This window comes from Pholcus phalangioides, unplaced genomic scaffold (assembly GCF_987345545.1).
Source record: "Pholcus phalangioides strain wild (caught in Gottingen) unplaced genomic scaffold, Ppha-v1.0 ptg000008l_1, whole genome shotgun sequence".
Taxonomy (NCBI): Eukaryota; Metazoa; Arthropoda; class Arachnida; order Araneae; family Pholcidae; genus Pholcus; species Pholcus phalangioides.
Window position 1 is genome coordinate 35,119,893 of NW_028301601.1, and position 12,420 is coordinate 35,132,312.

The following is a 12,420-nucleotide window of genomic DNA, read 5'->3' on the forward strand; positions in this document are numbered from 1 at the left end:
TTGCAATTTCGGGTTCATCTACGTTGGCTTTCAATTGTATTACCATCATAACAATTTGATTAAGAAAATCACGAGGTTTCGATTGGTGGAATTTCGCTGCTGCTGCTAGGAAGATAGTGATAGTGATAGGAACCGAGAGACACCCCGGCACACCCTGTCACACTCAGTGATATAAGCACATTGTCCCTGGGGACTCGGGTGCCTCCGGGGAAACCTAACCATTTATTGATCTTGAGAAAGATATATTACATACATGGGCAGGTGCCATTACGCACCTCGCCAGTAAACAAGTATAAAATTTTTAATCGAAAAATGGTGATTCTGTAAATAAATCACAATTGTAAATCACAGGTTATAAATCACATAATAATCGTCATAATCGGGAATAGTTCTTGATAAAATGTGATCTGCTTCTCTTCAGGGATTTTCATTGGATCAGTAACTATCACATCAATGAAAGCTGTCAATCTACTGCTGGGTTGATCTAATCGCTGCACCGTGTTGTTTGATTTGGTCCAAAGACATTCGTCAGTAATTGCTGCCTGTATCCAGCTTTTCGATAAGCCAGCGTGGATCAAACTATTCTCGACTACTCAGGCTCCTCTTCTTCTTCCTCTTCTCTAAACAGATGTACGAGATCGCTGTCTGGGGCTACTGGGAAGAGAATGTCAAAATCGCGTTGGTTTTTTTTTGTTGAAAAAGATCACTATTTCAAATAGACTACTCCAGATTCCTATAAAATACTCCAGACCATATCCAATTTTTTCGCACCTTGAAATGGACGCACATCAGTTGAATATCACTGTCTCAAACCGGCAGAGCACGAGTTGAAATTCTGACTCGAGAATGCGCTTGGAGTCCATGAGACTGATTTCCATTTTTGTGATTTTTTTTTTTAAATTTTTATATAAAAAGCACACTCTACTTGGAATTATCCAAAACTTCCTTTAATTAAATTGCGTTCTCCGCTCTCTCCAGCTTCTCTATCACCACCCTATACTGCGAGTGAATGTCACTATCGTCGATGATTTTGACACTTTAGGGTTTGTTTCGATAATTTCTTCGTCTACACTATTTCTTGCAGCCAAAAGAGTTTTTCACCGCCACATTTCGTGTTCATGGGCACTAACATGTTGTTCTGGGCTAATCTTTGAGACGTATTAGGGATAAAGCGAAAACAACATAGAGATAGATGATAGGCACCGAATCTTTTCCCCTTACTCTAAAATGTCTTTTCGATCATAAGCTTTCGTCGCCATCATCAGGTTAAAATCGGTTTATTAGCCACCAACCGGAAATGGCACAAGCTAAGCCATTTAGCGTGTACAAGTAAAGTTTGAGAAACCACGGAAAAACATATATTATATTATTAATGTACGGCCATTTGCTCCTGATGATGCCAGCCACTAACTGGATAAATGCTGACGTTCAAGCCAAAAAAAGCCAATTTTCATTCAAGAGGACATGTGTTTCACAACAGTGCTATGAAGATAACCTCAAAGTCAGCTTTAGAAAGGACGGAGAATTTTATGTGCGTTGGTTGAGAGAACGAGTCGACATTATTAGAAGAGTGGGGGTCTGGATGAATTAACTCCAGGACTCTGCCACCGGACTTATCCTGTCACCGACATCTCTTCCATCCCAGCTTGGAACAAAGTGAGTGTGGAGATCGGCTAGCATTAGCGTCTCGAAGTTGGGAACCACAGAAAAAAATTTCAGTCGACCACTGGGAGAGAGGTTTGTTGGACCCCATATGCGTGCCGTCGGAATCATTAATATTTCTTCTATATTTCCACGTACAAAATAATTTTTTTTCACAGATAGACGCGAATGCTACCTCATGGTACCTAAAATATCGCAGGAACCTATTACACTTGATGCTTATCAGAAATGTCATCGGTTTTGCTGGGGGTACACTCAGAATGCATTATACGTATACTACGTGTGTGTTGAGTTCATAATTTGGTGGAGTGACTTCAATTCGATCATTGATCACCAGAGTATTTTCCACAAATCGTCATTAATTCACAGACAAAAGAATTCAGATTATTTGTGTTTCGTGTATGAGCTGAATTTACGTAAATGCAAATATCTTGAGAATGGAAGACAAATTATCTTCTAGTACTCCACAGATTATTTTTACTGCCACTTTCAGGGTTTAACCCTTTGAGGGGCGATGGATGGTGTCGCTGGGAAACCACCTGTTCAAAACAGTTTGCCTTAGACCGGACGGTGATTTACGGATAGCCGATTTAAGGAAAATATGTTTTCAAACACTCAATAAAGCTATTTGATGGCAGCACAGACAAAATAGTTTTTGGTTTTTATTATTGACTTGTATGTGAACAAACTTCAGGTACAGGAAGAAGAACATTTTTGATTTTTCTCATTTAATCTCAAAATTTACAAATTTTCCCAACTACATACTCTATTTTCTGCTAAAATCATTGAAAATTTAATTTTTTTCAAAGTTTTCATGGCTTACTTAAAGAAATTTACTTAGAGACATTTTTCGTTGCTAGTCTATAATATCATATACTTGAAACTTGAGACTGAATTATGTGTTTTTAGGGATATTGATGTTTTTACCTATTTCTAAAGAAAAAAGACAACATGTACCATCCACATACCAATAAAATATGCGTAAAAACGATCTGCCTTTTGCAATACCAAAGAGGAGTCCCACTCAAGTACGTGCGATACTTGTAAAGTGCTACTCTGTTCTTCTCTGAATGGCGTCATATATTTTCAGAAATTTCATGATATGTAAAAGTAAGTTAGAAGAAATGAATAATATATGAATAAATCTTGTTTTAAAATTTTCATTGAACAACTTCTGCATAACTTTTTGTAATTCGTGATTTTATTTCCTACATTTTTTTCTTATGTTCAGTATTTGTTAATACAAAATCATTTAAAATAGAATCATATATGTATAAAATAAGTACTAGAATTTAATATTTTTAAATAACCTAGAAGATTTTCATTTTTCGTTAATATTTACAAATGAAATGATAAATAGTTATCGCCGTATTTATCCTTTTGATGTAAAACTAACATTTTGAAAATTCATCAATATCATGTAATACAGGGACCTTAGTCAATCCATCGCACCCACCTCCCCTCTCAGGGATGATAAAAGAAAATTCTCACCATATTTCACATTCATAAAGCCTAGGAATTGCCTTCTAATTTCATTAAATACTGTAGAATATAAAGAGCGCCCCTCGGGTTGAACCATATTCGAACCTGGTTCGCCTGAGTAGGATGGATACCGTAACATATGTTACGGTAAATGTGATAAATCGGTTATTATACCCAATAACCGGGTAATTATTCATACCTACTAATCGTCTTGGTAACTTTGATAAATTTGCCACTTTTACCAGCGAATGCATAATGACCAAGTGTGGCGTTGGTAAATTTGATAAACACTTGAAATTTATTGCCTTTATTTGTGATTATGCATAATACGCTGGTGTATTGAGAAAAAAAGAAAAAGAAAAAAATTATGTATGTATGATAAATATAATCTGATCCTGATGTAATGATAACAAATTTATAATCTAGTTACACAATACATACATGCATGAATTGTCATATAGCACGATTTATCATGTTTACCACAAACATTACGCTTCCTCACTATGCACATAATAGCCAGTAGAAGTAATAAATTCTGGGAAATTTGTCAAATTTACCAAAATGCTTGGAAAGTATTATGTATAATAACCGCATTTATCACGTTTATATATGGGCAGAAAAACCCCATGTCTAAATATTCGCGCATTTGTGTGTATGAGTCTGCGGATACCATGATTATTTACTTTCATATCATTTGTACACGACGTACATTTCGGTTTCCCTTTGCTTCACTCACATCACAGTAAATGATAGACAATTTATTTTTGTATGAAACTGAGTACGCATTTTTATTGATATATTTGAGCAGGAATTTCACCGCTACATTTAATGTCAATTTCTTAGATAAGACCGTTCTGGTAATATATTGAAGAACATATCTCTACAAATAGGTTATGAGAGAGAGAGAGAGAGAGAGAGAGAGAGCGCGAGAGGTGGGTATTTTGAAGGAATGCTGCCAACGATGTGGAGGTTATTGAGTTTTGTTCAACGCCGAGTTACATATTGGACACGATCTCTCACAGGAATCCGATATCGCCCACTCGGATGGAAATAGCTTTATCGGGTAAAGATAGAGTAGGCAGGAATGAGGAGGGCCCCTTACGATAATAGTGGAAACATTCGATTGCGTTCCGATGCCAGGAGATGTACTACAGAGATGGGTGAGTGAACTCCTTCTCTTATATCTGCCCAATCCTCAGACTGAAAGACGATCAATCCGAAAGTATCCCTCTTCCTCTTACCAGATAGCCATTTCTCATACAAATCTCTCTGTAGTTTTTTTCCAGCTCCCATAGATTTCATCCTTTCGAATCAGAGCCAAGATTCGGAATGGGAGAAATACAAGGAAACTTGAAGGAGAAAGAAAAAAAAAAGTGCTGGATATATTTCCAGCAACTGAAATTGATGGCACATTATAAAATGGCAGTTTAGGTAATCTTTTCTCAATGCTATTGGTTGTGGAAAAACTTCAGAAATAACAGCCAGATAGAAGAATCGGTGATGGGCCATTCCTTTCAATTAGAAAAAAAAGGGGGGATTTACCAAGTTATTTCTTACTTAGATTTATTTCTCATAAATCTGACAATACATAGTCCCTAATACTGAAATGCGACACGATCCACCTACCTGGAAAGTACATGTTTTTTTTACTGATGCCAGCATGAGCCAATCATGGCATTGTTAGATTAGGGCATAGCAGTCATTGAGATTATACTGTTTCAATGTTGCCATGACTTGAGAACGGTGAAGGTGATCACCAGGTTCCGGGTGTTGGCATTTGCATTTTTGCATTTTTCAACATCTTTTTTAACTTTCAATTCGTTTTTTCACGTTTTAGGACATTTTTTGGATATTTTGCAATTTGAAAATTTTTATTTTCAAAATAAAAATCCGGTAAAAAGTTTTTGAGCATAAAAAAAAAATTACTTTCAACACTTAACTTGTATCTTTCTTTATGGATGACAAACAAAGTTTATATAGAATTAGTTCCGGGTAAATTTAGTCTTCATTAAAAATTCCAATTACATATTTAATCAAACAATAGATTAATGTAAATTCAAGAAATTCTGATCCTATATGGCATGTTGAGAGAGAGGAATTTTCATTGTATAAAAGGGAACATGGTATAATACTTTCATGCAATACGGGGAAATTTTTAAGTCTTCAAATTTTCATGTTGAACGATTTTGATCCGTATGAATGCTGTATGGACTAAGATTTATAAAGCTTTGTTTTGCCGTGGGAATATTGAAGAACTAATGACGTACGTAAGATCAATCTTCAGCATAAAAGTGGGGTAGGACCACTAAGTTAATTTGCTACAAAGAAATTTGAAAAAAAAAATTGATGTCTTTATACAGACACGTCTGAAATAGAAGCGAGATTAATACTGTGAACAGATAAGACCTCCCTTCTTTAAATATCCCCAATAACATCTGTTGATATTGCGAAAGGTTATCCAGTATTTTCATAAATTTGATGTGTGTGAAATCAAGTTTGAGAATGAATGTTAAGAATATGATTTTCAATAGATATTATAATTTCTTTCTTTGACCTCCACATAATATATGACTGGTTCAGTTTCTGCAGAAATTTATTTTATTATATTAATAGAATTTTTTCTTTTAGTTGTTTGGACATGTTTAATTTTTTTAGAATTTTTAGGGCATTTTTCGAGTTTTTGGGAGTTTTTATGATCGTTTTTCAAGTCAGAAACATCCGGGTCTTGGTGATCATATTTCACGAGCCGTGTTAATAACTAACACATAGCTGCCAATTCTCAGACTCAAAAGATATGTAGTTTGTCACGAAGTAGTTTATGATGAAATATATTTCGCTTATTTATTATATTCCAAAATAAATGTCATACAAATAAAACGATTTGACGAACTGTATCGGGTGACCATATAACCGGTTTTTCCAGGGCATTCCCGTACTTCTTTTCCTAACTGTGTGACCTTTCTTTTTTTTAGATGACCTTTCCATATTTTCAGCTAAATCAATTCTAGTTTTTATTCCCCACCAAAATCAAGGATAAATTTTTTTTTTGTAAGTTACAGCTTATATCAAGATAATCATGACTATAAATATGTGAAAATTCATTTCACTTATGAGTCAAGCTAAGCGGTTTTTCTTTTGTAATTTGTAGAATTAGTTTTAATCCAGTGATTTGCAATAATTGTTTATTATTCACTATTGTCGATTTTAGCAATATTTACCAAATTTACTCATTCTTGTCATCATATTTTGTGACAACCAGTATTTTAAAGTTTTTGAAAACTCGATTTCCCGAATTTTTGTCGAGGAAACATTTTCCGCCAAGGACTACTCCATCAATTGCTTAAATTTGCTGCCACTCTGGGCTATAGCTTGCTTAGCACCTGTAAATAAACCAGTAGGTGCGCAGTTGCGGCCGAGTGGAGCAGTGGTAAGATGTTTGTCATCCACCATGAATGTTATCATCAAGATCCATCGGTTCTAATCCGGGCATAGAACGTCAGAATATTTCTTCATCGTTTCGTCAGTTCTTTACCTACCCAGCCTGGAATGTCCATCGATGGACGTCTTCATTTCCCACCCAATTCCACTGGTTGGACATTGCCGTATGGTGATATATGACTGGAGGTGGTGTGCGGTAAAGGAGTAGGAGGTACTGAGATTTTCTCGAAAAAATTGATACAGCAATTCATTTTCGCTAATTTCACCCATATTTCAAGAAACTTTTAAATCATAATTAAGCTCTTTGTTCTCAAAAATATTTAAATAATTCGTTCGTTTGAAACCATCAACAAGCATTTTCTGTAGAATTTGAAAGCCTCTAATCATTATCGTACTGACTTCCAGAACTTAAGAATTTGTTTTTAGCAGGACTGTGAAAATATGAACAAAATATTCAAATTGATAAAATTGCACGAGCGTATGTTTTTCATATTCACAAAATTTCACTATTTTTCATATGATAGAAGAAAATTCAAAGTTTCGAAAAGAAAAATGTTTCTCTAGTCATTCTTTTCTAATTCTTATGTCGTAGAAACGATTTCTCAACGAATTGAGCTTTCGCACAATTCAGCGACATTCAGCTCAAATTTTATAGCTCAATCACTTCCCAGGGTTTTCCATCAGACTTTTTGTCTTTGGAGAAAAGCCAAAAAATGAACTGAAAGGGTTTATGGAGATAAAACGCCAGAAAAAAGAGCACTAATGGAAAACCCAGACAGATACAATTCGTAGCTGATGGCAATTTGATTTTTTTTTCCTCTCCGAAGCGTCTTCCCGTACAGCTAGTGACAGATTTGTTTCTTACTTCTCTGTCAATATTCGGCGCCGGAAATTCGATACCATGATGTTTAGTTAGACACGGATTACTTTGATTATTTTTTGTTCTGTGATCGATATCGTACCCATTTTGAATAGGAAAAAAAATTGATTACATTAGACATGGATTCCTAAAATTGTTACGTTCGTGGCACCCTTTGGGAATGAAATTAGAATTTCAAATATGTGGGAGAGACACTGTTGCCTAATCTCAAATTTAATTTATCAGACTTTGCTGTTTTTCTTTTAATTATATCGGTGAAAAATAATAGCATACGATCGTATGTGTGTGTGCGCGCCCAGGGCTATCTGTGATATTTGTTGGGTTGGTGCTGCCATCTATATTACAAACTAGAGAAGTAGAATTCGCTGTTGTAATTGGGTTGTGTGTATGTGTTGTTGACTGTATTCTTTTTAAATTATTTTTGGTAAATTTCAATTTTTGTATTTCTTAATTCTCAATTTGCTAGAAAAAATTTATATCTTTAAATTTTCATTAAAATACTTTTATTCATCATAAAAATTTTTACCTAAATGTACTTGGTATCAACATGAAATTGCAGTGCACATTTTAGCATTCAATATCAAATTATGATCAGCAAAATCATTAACCAGATTGACATAACTTGTTATCTTCAAAATATACTTATTTGAAAATGTGTATGCTGTAGTGGTAAATGATTTCATATAAATTGTGCAAATTTAAATCACCACACTGATATTGTATTACAGTAGTTTGAATATTCTGTGTAAATACATTTATTCACTGAATTGATTATTGTAAAGTATTGAAAGGCACACATGTAATATAAATGTTCTGAAAATTCTTTTTTGCAATCTTTCATCATAGTTTATTTTTTTTTGTAATATAATTGTCAAATGTTCACCCTTATCTATACCTGATGAGGGTTTTTATATGATATAAAAAAGTCACCGATGGTTGTTTTTAAGCAAACATTTCGCCATTGACTGATCTATAGATCTACCTAAGTCTAAAGCCTGCACGCAAGCAGCTGTTTCTTGTTTTTATTCTAATAAAACTATCAGAAGCTTTAAATATTTCAGTGACTGAAAATATTCCTGGTATTCATTACTCCTAAGATTCTTTTACCAGTAAAAACATTTTTGTATTTGATAACCCATTTATAAATGGTCAATTTTGTCATTTTTGAACTTGAACTCTCAAAAAAGTATGAGACAACGTCGGAGAAGATAAGGGCTTCGTGCTCAGTACTTCGAATCAACGGCAACATTTGAGGCTGAGAAACATGCTATATAATAATGATAAGCTTCGACAGACTTATTTAAAATTTTTTTGCAACTTTTTTCTAATAGTTATGGATATAATCAATGGATTCATCTCATTTCATTGCTTAACGCGGTCGATATCGATTACATGCTGTAATCTGTGTTGGAAAAAGATGATGGGACTGAATAAATGTATACGAAGTTTATTCACTTCATTTGAATTATGATACTTAAAGAAGGGGGGTGGATCTCCTAATCAGTTAATTTTCTACACAATTTCTCTTCCGATTTAGACATGCATGGTCACCTTTTCACATTTGTATATGTTACGGACACACTATGCATATTATCGGCTCCGAAACATTTTCGAAGCGAGGCCGTTTCGATAAGAGTTTTGTAGGTGCCCCCCCCCCCTGCCATTTTGACACTTCATTCAAAATTGAACCATTTCTTCAAGTTTTATTAGCTTATCTTTTGGTGTTTGTAGATTTTAAATAACTCATTCAAGACAATAGCTGTTAGAAAACCTTCTGAAAATTTCAGTTTTCCTTAATATAATCAGTGAAATGTGAGAAATCATCATTTGTAATCATCACTTATGAGCTTTACTTTTGAGTATTAAATAGCATATAAATTACTTAATATGCTCCCAACTTCGAGGTGTGAATGCAAGCCGATCTCGCCGTTAAAAAGTCTCACCGCAGAGAGCAGCAGGCCTACAACAGTATAATTATTCATTCATTACACTTCCCTCCCTATGAGTTGAGAAAAAAACCCATAGTTTGAAAAAAGTTATTGCAGATGGCAGCACTATATACACATAACAAGCATTACACAGAAACAAATTTCATGGAAGGTTCACTATACGTACACATACGTTCCGACATATACCAATTCGTTAGAAGTTCCGCAGAGGAATATAGACGAAGTGCATGTCTGGTTTAGTAGTAGTACTTAATATGCATACATGGATATTAAGTAGCTCAGCTAAGAGTTAAGATGCTTTGAAAATTTTTTATTTACGTTGCGAAAGATGAAAATAAATTTCTTATCGATAGAGACGTTTTTATTTTGGAAAATGACACTTTTTTGAAAACCGTTGTTGCATATTAACGCAATCAATACAGATACCGTAATACAAAACATGAAAATGAAATCGCTATATACTCCTTCACTAAATATAGTCCCGTGAGTAGATCCATAGTTATATGAAATATTTTTGCTTTTCTTTAACTGAAAAACAATTCATATCTTTCTAAATTGGCTTTTAGTTTCTGAACCACCTGATTTTGATTTACATTTCCGCGGCCCTTATTCATAGTTTTGGCATTGAAAATTTTCACAAGGATCTTCTTTCTCCCGTATCTATACGAACAAAAACACGCATCACAAAATTCACGAATATGCTCTCAATCCTTGACATTGAATTTACGGTGTTTAATTCACAGATATATTGTGCTTCAACTTAATAAAACAGCAGATATTATGTAACATATTAAAAATTATGGCATTTTAATGAAATAGAAGTTTTTCAGCACAAATACATTCGGTTTATTCAGTCGACGCTATTTATAACGACCCCTCTTCGTCCCGTCTAAAACGGACGTTATATTATGAGGGTCATTATATCGAAAGAAAAATACATGTGATAATCTTTGTACGAAAATATTTGGGACTTATCTTACCAGTCGTTGTAATGGAATGTTCGCTATAACGTCGGTTCGTTATAACGAGCGTCGGCTGTATTTTAATTTTGAAGTTTACAAATATGCTATGTGTGCTCTGATTGCAAATTTGAAAAAAAGCAATGTGTCGGTCGTGAAAACAATTAACATCGGTTGAGATGACAATTATATCGGCAAAATTTCACGAAATCTGCCATGTCAATATAACCGAGCTTGACTGATATGTGATAATAATTTTAGTTGGAAAATGTAAAGAAAAACCAAAATAAATATTCGTCGGCTGATTTTCATTATATAAAATACGTGAAAAAAACCCCATAAAATATAGTATAAACACTGTTCAATTTGCATTAAAAAAGTACATAAAATATAAAGTATTTTAGAAAAATCACATGGTAATTTTTTTTTTATTCGTTCCTCAATTTCCCAGACTCCGTTCAAATATTTATTTGCCTTGGAACAAAAAAATCCCACATATTTTTGTATTATATATATATAATATTTTCCTATAATATAAAAATCATTAAAGTATAATTTCTTACCTCTCGATTAAGTCCGACCTTGATTTTATCTCGAAAGGAAGAAAAGAAAAAGTCAAACGATCAAAGAAAAAACAGAAAAACAAAAAAATCTAATAAATTTTCATCGAAGAGTTTTCGCTGCTGATGATGATGGCCAGGTCAAAAGAGAAACCATTCACATACAGATTATCATTAGTCGCGAAACGCGTCTTTACACGGGATGCATAAAAGAGAGCAGCAAGAGTACAAGATTGGGAGAGCCACACTGGGAATGAGAGAGAAAGAGCAGAAAATCCTCGCATCCGTCCGTGTGATGGTTCGATTCCGACAAAAACCAACCAACACTTCGGGTAGCCAGAGTCCTCTAGGGTTTGCTCAACGAATCACTTTTCCTCTGGCCGATGTGGAATAGCTCCCTCTCGCAGGAAAAGTTCATTCCTAATGCCAAAGGGGTACCTATCGATAAAGAATAATGACATTATCATAAATTCTATTCCTTATATAGAAAAAAAACCTGCTATTTCGGTTATTCGGAACAGAAGAAAAAGAGTTGTGATATTTTTTTTTTTTTTGAATTTTTCTATTCAAGTTCCATTTCTTATTACTAATAGGAAATATAATTTGGATTTATAGTAAAATATATTTCTTATTATTAATAATTAACTTATTAGTGATAAGAAATGGAACTTTAACCGTAGAAAAACATCACGTTTGTAATAAATTATCACAAACATGATGTGTTTTTCTACGGTTTCTTGCAATGCAGACACGCTACGCCGGTCATTATAATCAAGAGTGATGTCGTAATTCGAGCATTGTTATCAGTTTTCCAATGAACGAAACAGACCACTATCATAACATGTGGGGGGGAGGGGAATTTGTTTATAGTTATCAGGACTTTGGATAGTGTATCTTTTTTCCGATAAAAGGTTGTTTTTTTTTTAATTTTGCGCTTTCTGAAGCAATGGTTTAACCCGTTTTTCCCTGTAGGTGTTAGCGTTATCACGCTGCAAGAATATGTGGGAGCCGAGGTTGGCATTTTGAAGATGTTTTAAACGAAAAAATATAGTAGGATGTTATCGGATATTTTGCAGGAATTTTTTTTCATTTTACTATGATTAGTGTGATCATATTTAATGAAGAAAGTACGAGCAAATTTTGATCATAAATATCGTGAATTCTCGCAAAAAATGTTCTGAACTATCCTCGAAAAAATTACAAAATATTAAAAAAAGAGAAAAAAAAGCAGCGGGAAATACAGCAAGACTTGTAGTGACTTCAAATTTATTGATTGATCCAACCTGATCAACTGGAGAATAAACAAAGATGCAGAAATGACAAAGTCAATAATGGGTGTAAAAACTCTTTATTTAGCGATACTTTCACGCGAGGACATTACGTGTGTGTACACGTTAAGTTTCACAAAAGCGTTAGAAATGCTTACCATTCACAGTTATAGAAGCTTCACAACGACGACGCATTGTTTGTCGAACCCTTTCAAAAATACT

At 34.1% G+C, this 12,420-nt stretch overlaps 1 protein-coding gene across 1 annotated transcript in view; it reads right to left on the bottom strand.

Moving 5' to 3' along the window:
* The window catches only part of LOC149084207 (uncharacterized), a 139,987-nt gene extending 128,723 nt beyond the window's left edge, over window positions 1-11,264 (bottom strand). Inside the window, exon 1 of the mRNA XM_089234549.1 lies at window positions 10,934-11,264. The gene's annotated coding sequence lies outside the window, so the exon portion shown is untranslated. The remainder of the gene's footprint in view (window positions 1-10,933) is intronic.
* Window positions 11,265-12,420: the final 1,156 nt, after the last annotated feature.